The 13,528-nt window shown below is 37.9% G+C and overlaps 2 long non-coding RNA genes across 3 annotated transcripts; one reads left to right on the top strand and one right to left on the bottom strand.

The window, feature by feature from the left end:
- The first annotated feature begins 1,068 nt into the window (after positions 1–1,068).
- On the top strand, positions 1,069–3,595 carry LOC307029128. Of its 2 annotated transcripts, none has more exons than XR_013805229.1 (3): positions 1,069–1,510; positions 1,593–2,984; positions 3,422–3,595. It is a non-coding gene; the product is annotated as an uncharacterized lncRNA (long non-coding RNA). The 2 variants fall into 2 exon arrangements; XR_013805230.1 differs by having other exon boundaries at positions 1,593–2,166; positions 2,346–3,591.
- LOC307029129 lies at positions 2,467–4,343 on the bottom strand. The gene is made up of 2 exons (XR_013805231.1): positions 3,613–4,343; positions 2,467–3,058 (listed from the first exon to the last, which is right to left on the bottom strand). It is a non-coding gene; the product is annotated as an uncharacterized lncRNA (long non-coding RNA).
- Between the last annotated feature and the right edge of the window lie 9,185 nt (positions 4,344–13,528).

The raw sequence follows: 13,528 nt of genomic DNA, 5'->3' as shown, positions 1-13,528 counted from the left end.
TATCATTGAGGTATAAGAGGGTTGCAAAATCAACAAAGCTAGAAAAAGGGATATTAACTAAGTTTCTTGGCATTTATGTTTTCAGACAGACAGCTGGATGAGGGGAACACTTTACTCCTTGCTTCAATGTGTATTGATATTATCATTACTCCTCATGCATACTGTTCGTAGGCTCAAGCTTGAATTGTATAAGTTGCATTAGGTTTTATACTGCCTGCTATTATGCTGATCACTCATACAGATTTAAGTGTAGACCTATAGGGGTGAGTCATGGCAAACTTTTTAATCAACGTATGCATGAGCATGAAAATAAAACAAACACTCTCCCACTCTGTTTATGTTTGGCACTGTCACAGCTCTCAAAGAAAAGTACTTTTTGGTCAAACTGAGTTCACAGTCAATTATCATTAGCTACTCGAGTCAAGTCATCACTTTAAATATAGGACTACTTTCCTGCATAATTCTTTCTACCACAAAATAACAAGTAACAACATTTGAGGGCATTTTTTCTGTGGATTCTTGTATGGACCAAATACATCTGCCTTTCAAGATACACACTGCTTTTGATACACACTAAAGAACCAATTAGCTGCACACAATTCTCAGGGTGCACAGGACCAGGAAATTAAAGCACGTAAAGCAAGAGATGTAAATGTGGCATATTTTCTAATTTTCCGGTATTCACTGTGGAGAGAAGCAAGGGTATATTAGTCATTTATCACACATTTTAATGAAAACAGCTATGTCTGGTTTCCCTGTGGAGTGTATTCCTCAACTCTACTGAACACATATATTACATTACATGTTACTTGTTACTTGACGCTTTTATCCAAAGCGATTTACTGCGGGCAATCCCCACAGGAGCAATTTGGGGTGAAGTGTCTTACCCAGCGCCGTATAGACTGAGAGTTACGTCATCTCCGTTCACTCCAATGGACCACTTTTTTTACAGCAATGGCGGATCATGGAGCCTCTCAATCGTTCCCCGGAAGTTAGCGCCAAGGCTAGCAGAACTGTAGAGTTGCAGCATAATAGACCGTTCGTGACGGACTTTTAAAGGTAAGAAGAAGTTTAAAGATTTATATTGCGGATATTATCAGTACATCTGATTCAAATTAACATGTGTATTAAAGGATGTCAGTGGATTATCCCTTAATTAGTAGATTTAGGGAACGTTTACAGATAACAGATAAAGCTAGGATACCGGATCAAGTTAGCAACACACGTTGAACAGCCTTTTAATTGTAAATTCCGTTCTCTTAATGTCATTTCGTCCAACGTTGTTGAATTAGAGAAGAGGGGCTTCTAAACGGGATTGTATGCGGGGGTGGAGGGAGTTAAATATTAGATAAATATAACTTTGGTGCGTGTAAGAGTGAGTGTTTTTAGCAGAGCCATATTGTGTCCTTGTGATTATGTTGATTATTACCTGTCTGTATAATGTTGCAGCTCAGCTGATTTTGGATTGATGGCAAAGGGAGAGGGACTTAAGTGAGAGTGAAAACACAAGGTAAGTTTAATACTACTGTTTTATATAAGTAAGCATACTAAACATGTATTCTATCACTGTATTATATAAGTAATCTTGTTAGTAACCTACTGTATGGCAGGTGGAGGGGCAGTGATGTTACAGGTGGAGGAGCAAAACTGCAAGACTGCAAACTCACAAGACAGAGAAATCAAAGTTTGTTCTCCAGAGAAGAGGTTGATTTCACTTCATTTATTTCATATTTTCTAAAGATGTGGAAATGGCAAAAAAAAAAACTTGAGAGCTGTAACCAAGACAATTGTAACAACATGAGTAGAGACCCACCAAGGTTTTTCAAGTCCCTCTCTTACTCCATTTTGCCAACCCAAACTTCCAGGTACATGACGGTACACGTTGCTTGTTTTCGTTGTTTGCGCTCCTCTGGCTGGGTGCTGGCAGGTGGAGGGCAGTGATGTTGGCAGGTGGAGGGGCAGTGATGTTACGGGTGGAGGGGCAGTGATGTTAGCTGTTACACACCAGGCTCAAACTTAACACATTGCATCCTTTTTTGCAGTGTGCTTATTCCTGGAAGGGGAATCTGCAATTCCTGCAGAGTTTTGTAACCCGTTGGTCCGCACGCAAAGCAAATTTTTAAAGCCTTCTTAATTGTCTCATTGCTCCATTTCATCCCCTTTGTGGTGAGTCTACCTAATGCCTTAAGTTGGTCTTTTGAAAACGTTTTCTTATATTTGTTGTCCCTAATTTTCATTGTTTTCTTGAGAGCTGCATTTTCCTTCCTGATTTTTCTTAGTGCAGACTTTGCTTTTTTGGTGATTCCTTCTTGGCTCTTTAATTTTCTCTTTAATTTTTTTAATAGATCTGTTTGACTGGCTGCTGGTTCCCTTGTATGCTGACTGGCTGCTGGTTCCCTTGTATGCTGAATGGCTGCTGGTTCCCTCGTATGCTGACTGGCTGCTGGTTCCCTCGTATGCTGACTGGCTGCTGGTTCCCTCGTATGCTGACTGGCTGCTGGTTCCCTCGTATGCTGACTGGCTGCTGGTTCCCTTGTATGCTGACTGGCTGCTGGTTCCCTCGTATGCTGACTGGCTGCTGGTTCCCTTGTATGCTGACTGGCTGCTGGTTCCCTCGTATGCTGACTGGCTGCTGGCTGAGTGGGTGGTGTCCACCCTCCCTGTCTCTCCTCACTAGCCATGTCCTCTCTTTCTTTACCCTCACTTTCCTTTCTCTCAGTCTCCTCATCCCTTCTTCCCTCAATCTTTGAGACTAATGTAAGTAGAAGACATGGCACTGTAGATTTTCTAACATTTAAAATATTATACCACTTAAAAATAAGAAATATGACTTTTGTTACTAAGAGTTCATACTTATTATACCTGTCTCACCTTTCACACTATAGCTGTGATCATGAGCTATGGGCTTTGTAGATACAGGTCCCGGGGTGAATCGTGGTGAAGGGGCCCTTCTCTTTTTGACCACAGGGCGATGCACGAAGATGGTGGGTATAGCCTCTGCTCTCAGCCTAGTCTTGCCCTTTTTTATCTTGACAAACTGGTCTGCATCCAAATGTGCCTGTGGAGTGACTTGAGGTTACTTCACACACAGAACAACTCAGTTTTGTGTGCCCACATACATATTCCATAGTGGTTGAATACACAGTATTAGGAAACACTTTATACTTACTGGACATGTTATACTCGTTACATACTGTATATAAAATATGACCAAGAATGTGAGACAACTTTATAGAAATGCATATCACATCTGTTACTGATGCCATTTGTCATACTTTGTTAAACTCACAAATAATAAAGTTCCATAACTTCAGTTGGGAAAAAAGACCACACCTTATCTCCCCAAGGCAATTTCCCATCCAATAGGTGTGCTATATAGATGTGTATAACCCTTTCTCCTGTCTGTTACTCCCTCTTTCAGCACAAGAACCAGAGGGGGGTTCAATGGAGCCTGAATACCTGCATTGAGACCCTCACCCTGCACCCTGAGTCTCAACTCTGTGTTTTTCAAACCTTTCCCTGTTTTTTTGTATTAAACAAAACATTAAGCTTCCCAATGGTGTGGTTTTCGTTTTGTGAAAAAGTGCAAATGCAGTGTTTGTATATAATTACCTCACATATATTTTTGCTGTTGGTCGTGAAATTGCTCCTGCTGACTTGAGCCAGCCATTTTTTCCTGCGCTCTGTGTCAGTGGGGAAGCCGTACATTCGTACTCCTTTCTCTGAGCGATTTATCCCCAGGCAGCACAGCAAACCATGGTGGCGACTAGGAGGCAGCACAGCAAACCAGGACAACACGGAGGAAAAGGCACAGACAAACTGCATGATATGCTATTCAATGTTTATTGAATTCCATGTATTTGCAATGGATGTTCCTAAAACAACACATTTAACATCATCATCATGCTGCTGCTGCTAGTCCTTTGATAGTCACCTGTCGGTCTCCTGTCCTTTCTGAAAGCCATAAAGATGACATTAGTCATTTAGATAACTTGTGTCCTGAATTACCATGGGATTACTGAAACTACCATGAATTTAAGAAAATGGTAGAAATGAATCTAATCTGAATTTTGAAGCATTCCTTTAGATCCCCTCCTTCTAAATATATCAATACACATTAGAAAGTGATGCTCCTGACTACCATACAAGTTTAAGAAGATAATATTGGTTTTAAAGAATTCAAAGCTATAAACAGCAACAGGCTCTTTAACCAAGGCACCGTTAGCCTAACATGTAAACTAGTTGTTCACACCAATCCTAATATTATCACTTAATATTAGCAAATTCTATTTAATTTTTTTTAAATATATTGATGTAAATACATACACATATCGATTTGTTGTATAAATATTGCAAATCAAAACCTTTATTCACTAATAATTACCAAAAATCGTAGTTCTATCTCCTGTTATCAATGCATTCACATTGCCCGCCATGAACTTTCGGGGAACAATCCTCGTCTACATGAACCACGTGACGATAACCGTTTTTGGACTTCCGCTGTCGTAACTCTTCTATCTATATGGCGCTGGTCTTACCCATAGACTGTATAGAGAACCGCAGTGACGCGTCCAAAAACCCGGAAGTAAGTTAGCATTTTTAGCACTTCCGGTTCCTTCCTCAAAAAGCAATGCATTTTTTCCATAGGGTTTTGGAAAATAGTTCGAAATAAGGTCTGTGGTTGACACAAATTTAAGAGATAAATCACGTTTTGTTCTACGACATTAAATACATCAGCAGTGACCCCACTGGTGATTTTTGAAGAGTTTACGTGTCTGAAAAACGATGGTTGTTACCGAGTGGCTGAATAGGACTACAGAAATTGTCGAGGCCGTTGTACGTCATTACGCCGAACACGTAAACACTCCCGCTAAGTTTGTTTTCCCCTGTGTTCTTCTTGAAAGCAAGTACCTGCCTATCTTTAGTATCTATATATCTATATCCGACCATTAGAATCTGTATTTTTGAAATTGTCATTTTTAACACCGTAGTTTGACAAATGATAGAATAATTAATTACCAGTGTTTTCCAATTTTACTCGGCAGTTCGTTTCGTTAGCTAACGTTAGCTAAAGCTAGCGCTACTAGTTAGCTACGCAATGGTTTGTTGCTTTGCTCCGGGTTGCAGCCACAGGTCTTCGCATGAAACGTGCTTGTTCTATCGTTTCCCGGCCAATGTTTTCCAAAGGAGAGTCTGGATTCGTGCCATGAGGTAAGCTGACGTTACATTTTTGTCCATGTCACGGTAAAATGTACATGATGGGTAGTGACTGTATCGCCGTTTTAGAGATGGCGCTGCTGAAAAGAACGCAAGATAAGTAAAGATAATGAATAAATCCTATTAAAACCTGTGTGGCTTATATGATAAGTCTAATTAGTACAAGCAACATAACGTTTCACCATGTAACTAAAGATTGTAGTCAGGGAAATCTGTTTGACATAGTGAACTAATAACAAATCACCTCTGGCTGGCAGAGAACTCTCTGCTCCATAGCTTCTCTTGGACGTAAAATCACATGTACATTTTACATTTATATTCAATTTAATATCCCATCCCTCACATACTTTTGTATATATAATAACTTATATTTTGTTTTTCTTGTTATGCTGCTGCAACACAAACATTTCCCAAATTGGGATCAATACAGTAATATCTTATCTTAATTAATTAAGAAATATAACTATTATAATTAGTGTAGCAACTGACACCTATTTTCAATATGGATTAATCTACCATTTATTTCTTTAGTTCAATTTTCATCTATAAAAATGTCAAAATAGTGAAAATGTTCACGAGACTTATCAAAGTGCAAGGTTATATCTTTAGATGTTTTGTTTTAGCCTATGTACTGTATGTCTTAATGCTCTTATATGTGACGGGGTGACTTCCATGAAACTAATATTTTATATCTTCCCAACAGACGAGCTGACAGGAAACCTAACACTCTAACAACCACAACATTGCAACATCGTCCACTGAATGCATACGTTTAGCTGCCTTTGGCTTCTTCCACTGACAGGGACTGTCAGTGCAGCTGAAATTGTGGATGGCAAAGATGGCTCATGCAGCCGCATGACTGCATTTCCATTCTCCACGTGGGCATTCACATTTTGTGGAGAGAATTCCCTCTTCTCCTGTTGATACCTGTGGTGGTGGGATTGTTTTACTATTTAAAATATATTTACATTTGTAATGCCTTCCCAATTATCCCTTTAATTGTTTATAGCCTACTGTATGTTTATTTCATGGATATTTCTGTGTTTTCTGGTGTGTAATATTTGTAATCTTGGGGCCTCTTCTCTTTAACGTCTACATGCTACCACTGGGTCAGATAATGAAGAACAACAAAATAAGTTACCATAGCTATGCAGATGACACACACATTTACGTAACCATTTCACCAGGAGACTATGCCCCAATTCAAACACTGAGTAAGTGCATTGAACCAATCAATGACTGGATGTGTCAGAACTTTCTCCAATTAAACAAAGATAAAACTGAGGTAATGGTTTTTGGAGCCAAGGCAGGAATGTTTAAAAATTAGCGCTGAGCTTCAGTCTGCAATGTTCAAAACAACAGATAAAGCCAGAAATCTAGGTGTAGTCATGGACTCTGACCTGAGTTTCAACAGTCACATTAAAACAGTTACTAAATCAGCTTACTATCACCTAAAGAACATATCTAGGATTAAAAGACTGATGTCACAGCAGGATTTGGAAAAACTTGTCCATGCTTTTATCTTCAGTAGACTGGACTACTCCAATGGTGTCTTCACAGGTCTCACTAAAAAATCTATTAGAAAGCTGCAGCTGATTCAGAACGCTGCTGCTCGAGTCCTCACTAACACTAAGAAAGTGGATCACATCACTCCTGCTCTGAAGTCTTTACACTGGCTTCCTGTGTGTCAAAGAATATATTTCAAAAATACTGCTGCTGGTTTATAAAGTACTGAATGGTTTAGGCCCAAAATACATTTCTGACCTCCTGCTAAATTATGAACCATCCAGATCTCTCAGGTCTTCAGGGACTGGTCAGCTTTCTGTCCCCAGAGTCAGAACTAAACATGGAGAAGCAGCGTTCAGTTATTATGCTCCAAATATCTGGAACAAACTCCCAGAAACCTGAAGGTCCGCTGCAACTCTTACTACTTTTAAATCCAGGCTGAAGACTTTTCTTTTTGTCGCTGCTTTTAATTGAACTATTCATATCTTAAACTGCACTGTAACTTTTATCCATGTATTTTTTCTTTTAATGTTTGATTAGCTTTTCTTTTTAATGACTGATTTTAAATGCCATTTTCTTAATGTCTTTCATTTTTTGTAAAGCACTTTGAATTGCCTTGTGTTGAAAAGTGCTATATAAATAAACTTGCCTTGCCTTGCCTAGCCTAATAAAGATTTCATGTGACACATAAAAAGGATTTGTTGATGGGGATGTATGTGAATAAATTAACTCAAGGTTAACGGTACTCTTGCTATCACTACAGTAGTAATATTCATCCCGCAAAAGTGACAGGTGGGCCCGCCCCCAAGTGTGTGTGTGTGTGTGTGTGTGTGTGTGTGTGTGTGTGTGTGTGTGTGTGTGTGTGTGTGTGTGTGTGTGTGTGTGTGTGTGTGTGTGTGTGTGTGTGTGTGTGTGTGTGTGTGTGTGTGTGTGTGTGTGTGTGTGTGTGTGTGACGGTCTCCCCTAACCCCTGTTGTGGACCGGGGCTACATCAAATCTTATTTTAGCCCCTAAGAAAAGCCATAAACATAATAATTAAAAATAGTATTGATGTATGTTACCACTTTCCTTCTTCATCAGACAGCTTAGATTCCCGTTAGAAAGGGGCTAACATTTACTCTCATCTCAAAGCCTCCTTCCTTCTGCGGTGATGCAGGCAAATGCTGCCCCTCTCTACTATACTAAAGTCACCATACAAACTTTATTGTCCTATCTAAATTAGATTAAGGTTGTAATAAGATTTGTGTTAATTAGTTTACTAGCTATGAGGAAGTATCTGTCTACATTGCAAGGATTAGACTGATGGTTGTAATGTTTTTCGAGCCATTGACCTGGCTAAGGGTTTATAAGGATATCTAGTTTCTACAGCAAGAGAAAGGTGATGATGAACCACCCTGCCATCTCTCTCTGTTTCTGCTGATGTGTAAAATATACAAAATAACGTTTTATATACTTACTCTCTTGTTAAAAGTTGATGAAGTTTGCAGCGTAAGCCAGCCATCAGTGTTCTAGTTTTAAGGTTTTGCATACCTCAAAGTGTGTTTAAAAGTATCTTGGCAAGAGAAAAAAGGCAAAATCCGGCTAGGCCATTAAAAAAGAAACCGAATTCCACGTTTTACAAATGAACAGACACAAATGCAGACTTGACTACTTGGCAGTTGATTAAAGCAGATTTGTCTTTTTTCATCTCTCAAAGGTTTGGTTCCTGTTCAACACTGGGTACAGAAATATATTCAATATACAGTCATTTGTACCTAAAGATTTTTTAAGTTGTAAGCACTTAGAAATATAGATTTGATTGCATTTTAAAGTGGCTGTAGACAACTTATCATAATGAAGTAGTTGATTGCACAAATTTGTAATGGATGTAAAATAAAGACGACATTAGCATTTAAATTGGCTCCCTATAAGACTTGCTTTCTCTATGAAATTATGTCTGGCTCTGAGTAGTGTTCTCCCTTTCACAATAAAAAGCCCAAACACAATACTTTCTGAATCATTGCAGGAAGTAATGTGCTAAAATGCAAATACAAATAGCTTACAGTAGCTCCCAATTAGTTGAACAATTGGAAAACCGCAAGGACTGTGGAAACACCTACTGGCAAAGGATTGTGGATGCAAATTATGCAAAGAGGAAGAAAAAACATTCTATCTAAAGCTATATAACACAATCTACGTATTGACAGTATGAATACAACAAAAACAGTATGCATGTTGATGCAAACGACGATGTTCAGTAAACGATCAATCAAAATCGAAGGATCCAATGTATTTTTAAATGGAGCAGAAATAGAACTAGTCTCCCAGTTCAAGTATCTGGAACAGGGAGTGTCATATTGGACTCGCACTTGACTTTTTAAGAAACATATCAAGAAAGTATCCAATACCATTAAATTCAACTTGCAACATTTTAAACAAATTAGACCTTTTCTTAACTGTTAATGCTGCAAAGTCATACCTCCAGTGTATGATTCTATCCCACATTGAATACTGTTTTACAAACTGGTCGTTTGCTTATGCGACACACCTAAAACCCATAGAACAGCTGTTCAAGAGAGCTATCCAGGTGTTTGACAGAAAGCCACAGTCATACCACCACTGTACCATCCTTGAAAATCACAATTTCTTGAGTTTTTGACAATTTTAAGTCTTTTAAAAGTATGTGTTTTTTAAATAATATTTACATGGGCTGGCCCCCCTCCCCTTGGGGGAATTCATCCACAGAAAACACACTGGACGCAGCACTAGGTCAGAAACAAGAGGAGACTGTGAAGTCCACCACAGACGAACCACCTTTGGACAAAATGTCCTCTCCATTAAAGGCAGCTCATTGTGGAATAGCCCCCCAACTGAGATAAGGGATTGTCCCACTCTCAATAGTTTTAAAGGTCAACTTAAAGAATGGTTGAACAACAAACAGACGTGTAATCACCGCTAAATAAATGCACTTTAACACAGGGGTATCTCCTCTTGTAGCGCTTTTATCTTATCTTGCACTTTATATATCATAGCTGCTACATTGTACTGCCATGTGGTAAATGCTTGTATGCTTCTCATACTCTTTCTGCATATCATGTATTTATTTTTGCTGTATACATATATATATATATATATACAGCAAAAATATATTTATATATATATATATATATATATATAAATGTCATGTTCTTATATGCTGTACGTGACGGGACTATAGATGGAAATTAGCTCAAAGCTAAAATCCGGCTCATTTACACATGTAAGCATTATTTTTGTTTTAAAGTGTTCATCAATGTGCACTACGGTAGCCCTGAAGAAAATTAAACATTAAAATATGTTATCGATGTCCCCATTCCCAGTTTGTTATGGGAATAATTGCGATGTTTACTATGTTTTGGTAGCTCTTAACAAAACAGAATTTTTGTAAAAGACTGCGACCCTAAAAGGCAAGTTTGTGATTTTAACACTGTTTCGATGAAACAATGCAGTCTTGATAACTTGACATGACTAACATTCCTTTTCTAAATATATTTTTTTAGATGCTTTACTTTGATTTCTTTCATGTTATTTTAACACAACATTAGTTTTTTCATATTTTTCAACATACTGTGATATTCTGTTTTTCGTCTTTCTCTCCTTTTTCCATTATATTTTTGAAAAACTACATAGTGGTTTTTAGCAAAATACAACATGCAACTAATACATTATACAATATTACGACTTTTTTGCGATATTTTCAACATAATATACTTGTACCTTTTTTGTGGTTGTAGGGCTTCAAGATATTTTGCATGTCATGCATAAACACGGTGTCATCTTTTCCTTCAAACTGACGTGCTGTCCGTTTTACAAAACAAGTTATTTTTCTGCTTCTTCATCCTCTGAATTTTCCTCCCCCGTTCCTCTTCCTTCAGCCAGCACAACAAGAATCAAGGTGGATCTGTGAAATGAAACACCTCTTCCCAAAGCGTGACTTCCCTATTGAGAGCATGCGTCTAGGGCAGTGGGGTCTAAACCAATTGGCCAGATATGCTAACATGCAGAACGTACGGTATGTTTGAAGACTAACCATTTATCCAGTTCAAGCTGTCTTTAAGATGTGACATCGCGCTCTGACTATTTCCCGTAAAAAAAAAAGACTCAAACAGTGAGGGACATTATACTGGTGAAAAAACTCTCAATTCTACAGATGACTCCCCCCATTCAACGCAATAAGTCCCTCCCTCCACTCAGCAAAGCATCTAAAACTAAGGACCCCCACTAAGACGACAGTTTGAAAACTAGCCATGGATCTGAGAAAAACCAAGTCTGATGTAACCTACCCTTATTATCACCAGGATAACGTATATGGGCTTAATGACTGGATGTTGCAAAGTAGGGGAGAGGATGTTCCCGAAGAAGAGCTCTCCTCTATATCATATCCATGTAAGGTCTTTAGGACAAAAGAGGACTATGATAACATGACATATGAAGAATATCTTTCTTTAAAAGATGGTATTATAGATAACCTCTATAGAAACAATATATCTCATACCACTTGCCAAGATCGCAAACGACATTTAGCAGATAAGAAAAGCAAAAGTAAAGAAAACCGAAGAAAAAGAAAAAGCAAAATGAAAAGGAGAAGAAAAATGAAAAGAAAACGCAGAATGCGAATGAAAAGAAAAGGGACCATAGGATGGAAAACGAAAAAGACAAAAAGAAGGAAGGTAAAAAGAAAAAGGAACAAAGTGAAGAAATGTCAACTAACTATAGAGGATGGTGTTGTAGACCCATTACCGGATCATAATAATCTTATAGATCATCTACCGCTAACGAATGCTGCGAATGTGTTGAACAAATACCAAAAGCAATGGCATAGCTTTGCTTCAATATAATGAGAGAAAAAGCACGATACTACGGAATTGCCCAAATTGGCGACAGTGCCAGAGCATGTATTAAAAGACTGTTGGAGGATCTCTATTCTAGTATCGGTTGCCATTACATCGAAGGATATGCCAAAACGTGTGACGACATAGATAATAGTATTGTAAATGAAACATTTAAAATGGTCCTGGAATCTTCATTTTCCGAAACATTCTGTAACATTACCGAAGAAATGAAACAAACACCAAAAGTGTATCATGTGCTCTCATTGTATGCTCTGTTTGTAGATGTAATGCATCTTTGTGGCAAAAACAGCATACCGTCCTGGGGGTGTTACAATCAGTATAACTATTGAATTTGTGTGTGAAAAACAAAAAAATGTAAATAGGAAATAAAAAAGTTTTTACATTTTAAAAACTGTTGCCTTCATTATAGCAAGGGGAGCGTGTCTGATACATGTGTATTACAGTCCTTCACATGCTCTGTTGTCTTCATTATAACAAGGGGAGGGCAACAGGGAAGATGTATGATACAAGTGTATTGAAACGTGCGTATTATACCCCCACAGAAACACAGAAACACGGAAACACAGAAACACAAAAACACAGGAAAAACACTGAAACACTGAAACAACACAGAAACACTGAAAAACACAGAAACACTGAAACACAGAGACACAGAACCACAGAGACACAGAAACACAGAAACACAGAAACACAAAAACACAGAAAACGCAGAAACACAGAAACACAAAAACATAAAAACACTAAAACACTGAAACACCGAAACACAGAAACACAAAAACACAGAAAAACACTGAAACAACACAGAAACACTGAAAAACACAGAAACACTAAAACACTGAAACAGCGACACACAGAAACACCGAAAACACTGAAAACACTGAAAACACAAAAAACAGGCTTGTGTTTCTGTGTTTCTGTGTCTCTGTGGTTCTGTGTCTCGGTGTTTCAGTGTTTCTGTGTTTTTCAGTATTTCTGTGTTGTTTCAGTGTTTCAGTGTTTTTTCTGTGTTTTTGTGTTTCTGTGTTTCAGTGTTTCTGTGGGGGTATAATACGCACGTTTCAATACACTTGTATCATGCATCTTCCCTGTTACCCTCCCCTTGTTATAATGAAGACAACAGTGCATGTGAAGGACTGTAATACACATGTATCAGACACGCTCCCCTTGCTATAATGAAGACAACAGTTTTTAAAATGTAAAAACTTTTTCTTTTTTATTTCCTATTTACATTTTTTTTTTTCACACACAAATTCAATAGTTATACTGATTGTAACACCCTCAGGACGGTATGCTGTTTTTGCCACAAAGATGCATTACATCTACAAACAGAGCATACAATGAGAGCACATGATACACTTTTGGTGTTTGTTTCATTTCTTCGGTAATGTTACAGAATGTTTCGGAAAATGAAGATTCCAGGACCACTTTAAATGTTTCGTTTACAATACTATTACTATACATGAAAGCAAAAATAAAAACACATTTTCATTTGTTTTGGTTGTTTAATTGAAAACACAACATTCACCCCATTTTCAGAAAAACATATTACATTTTACCAAGTTAATGTCGTAGTGCATACAAGGTAATAGACTTAACAATTTGCACTGCTGCTTCTCTCCGCCTTTCATTTACAGTGATCGGTTTATCGTTCAATTCACATTGCCCAAGAAGATGTTTAGGGGTCTCTTGGAGGTAAACGAATGCATTTTTTATATCAGATAAATGCATTAACATCACTTGCAAATTCTCTATCCTTTCACCCGCAATGATTATAATCTGCTTTGCTTGTTCTTCGGTTTCACCATTATTAGCTCTGAATGTAATCCTTTCTTGGGCTTCTTGTGCTTCTTGTGGTCTGTTGAATACCTGGCATAGGATTTGTTTAGCTGTAAGGACAGGTACCATATAATTGTCTTCAAAAGCTTTGTCTATGT

This window comes from Notothenia rossii, assembly GCF_949606895.1.
Source record: "Notothenia rossii genome assembly, chromosome: 2".
Classification (NCBI taxonomy): Eukaryota; Metazoa; Chordata; class Actinopteri; order Perciformes; family Nototheniidae; genus Notothenia; species Notothenia rossii.
This window is presented reverse-complemented; position numbering and strand designations above follow the sequence as displayed.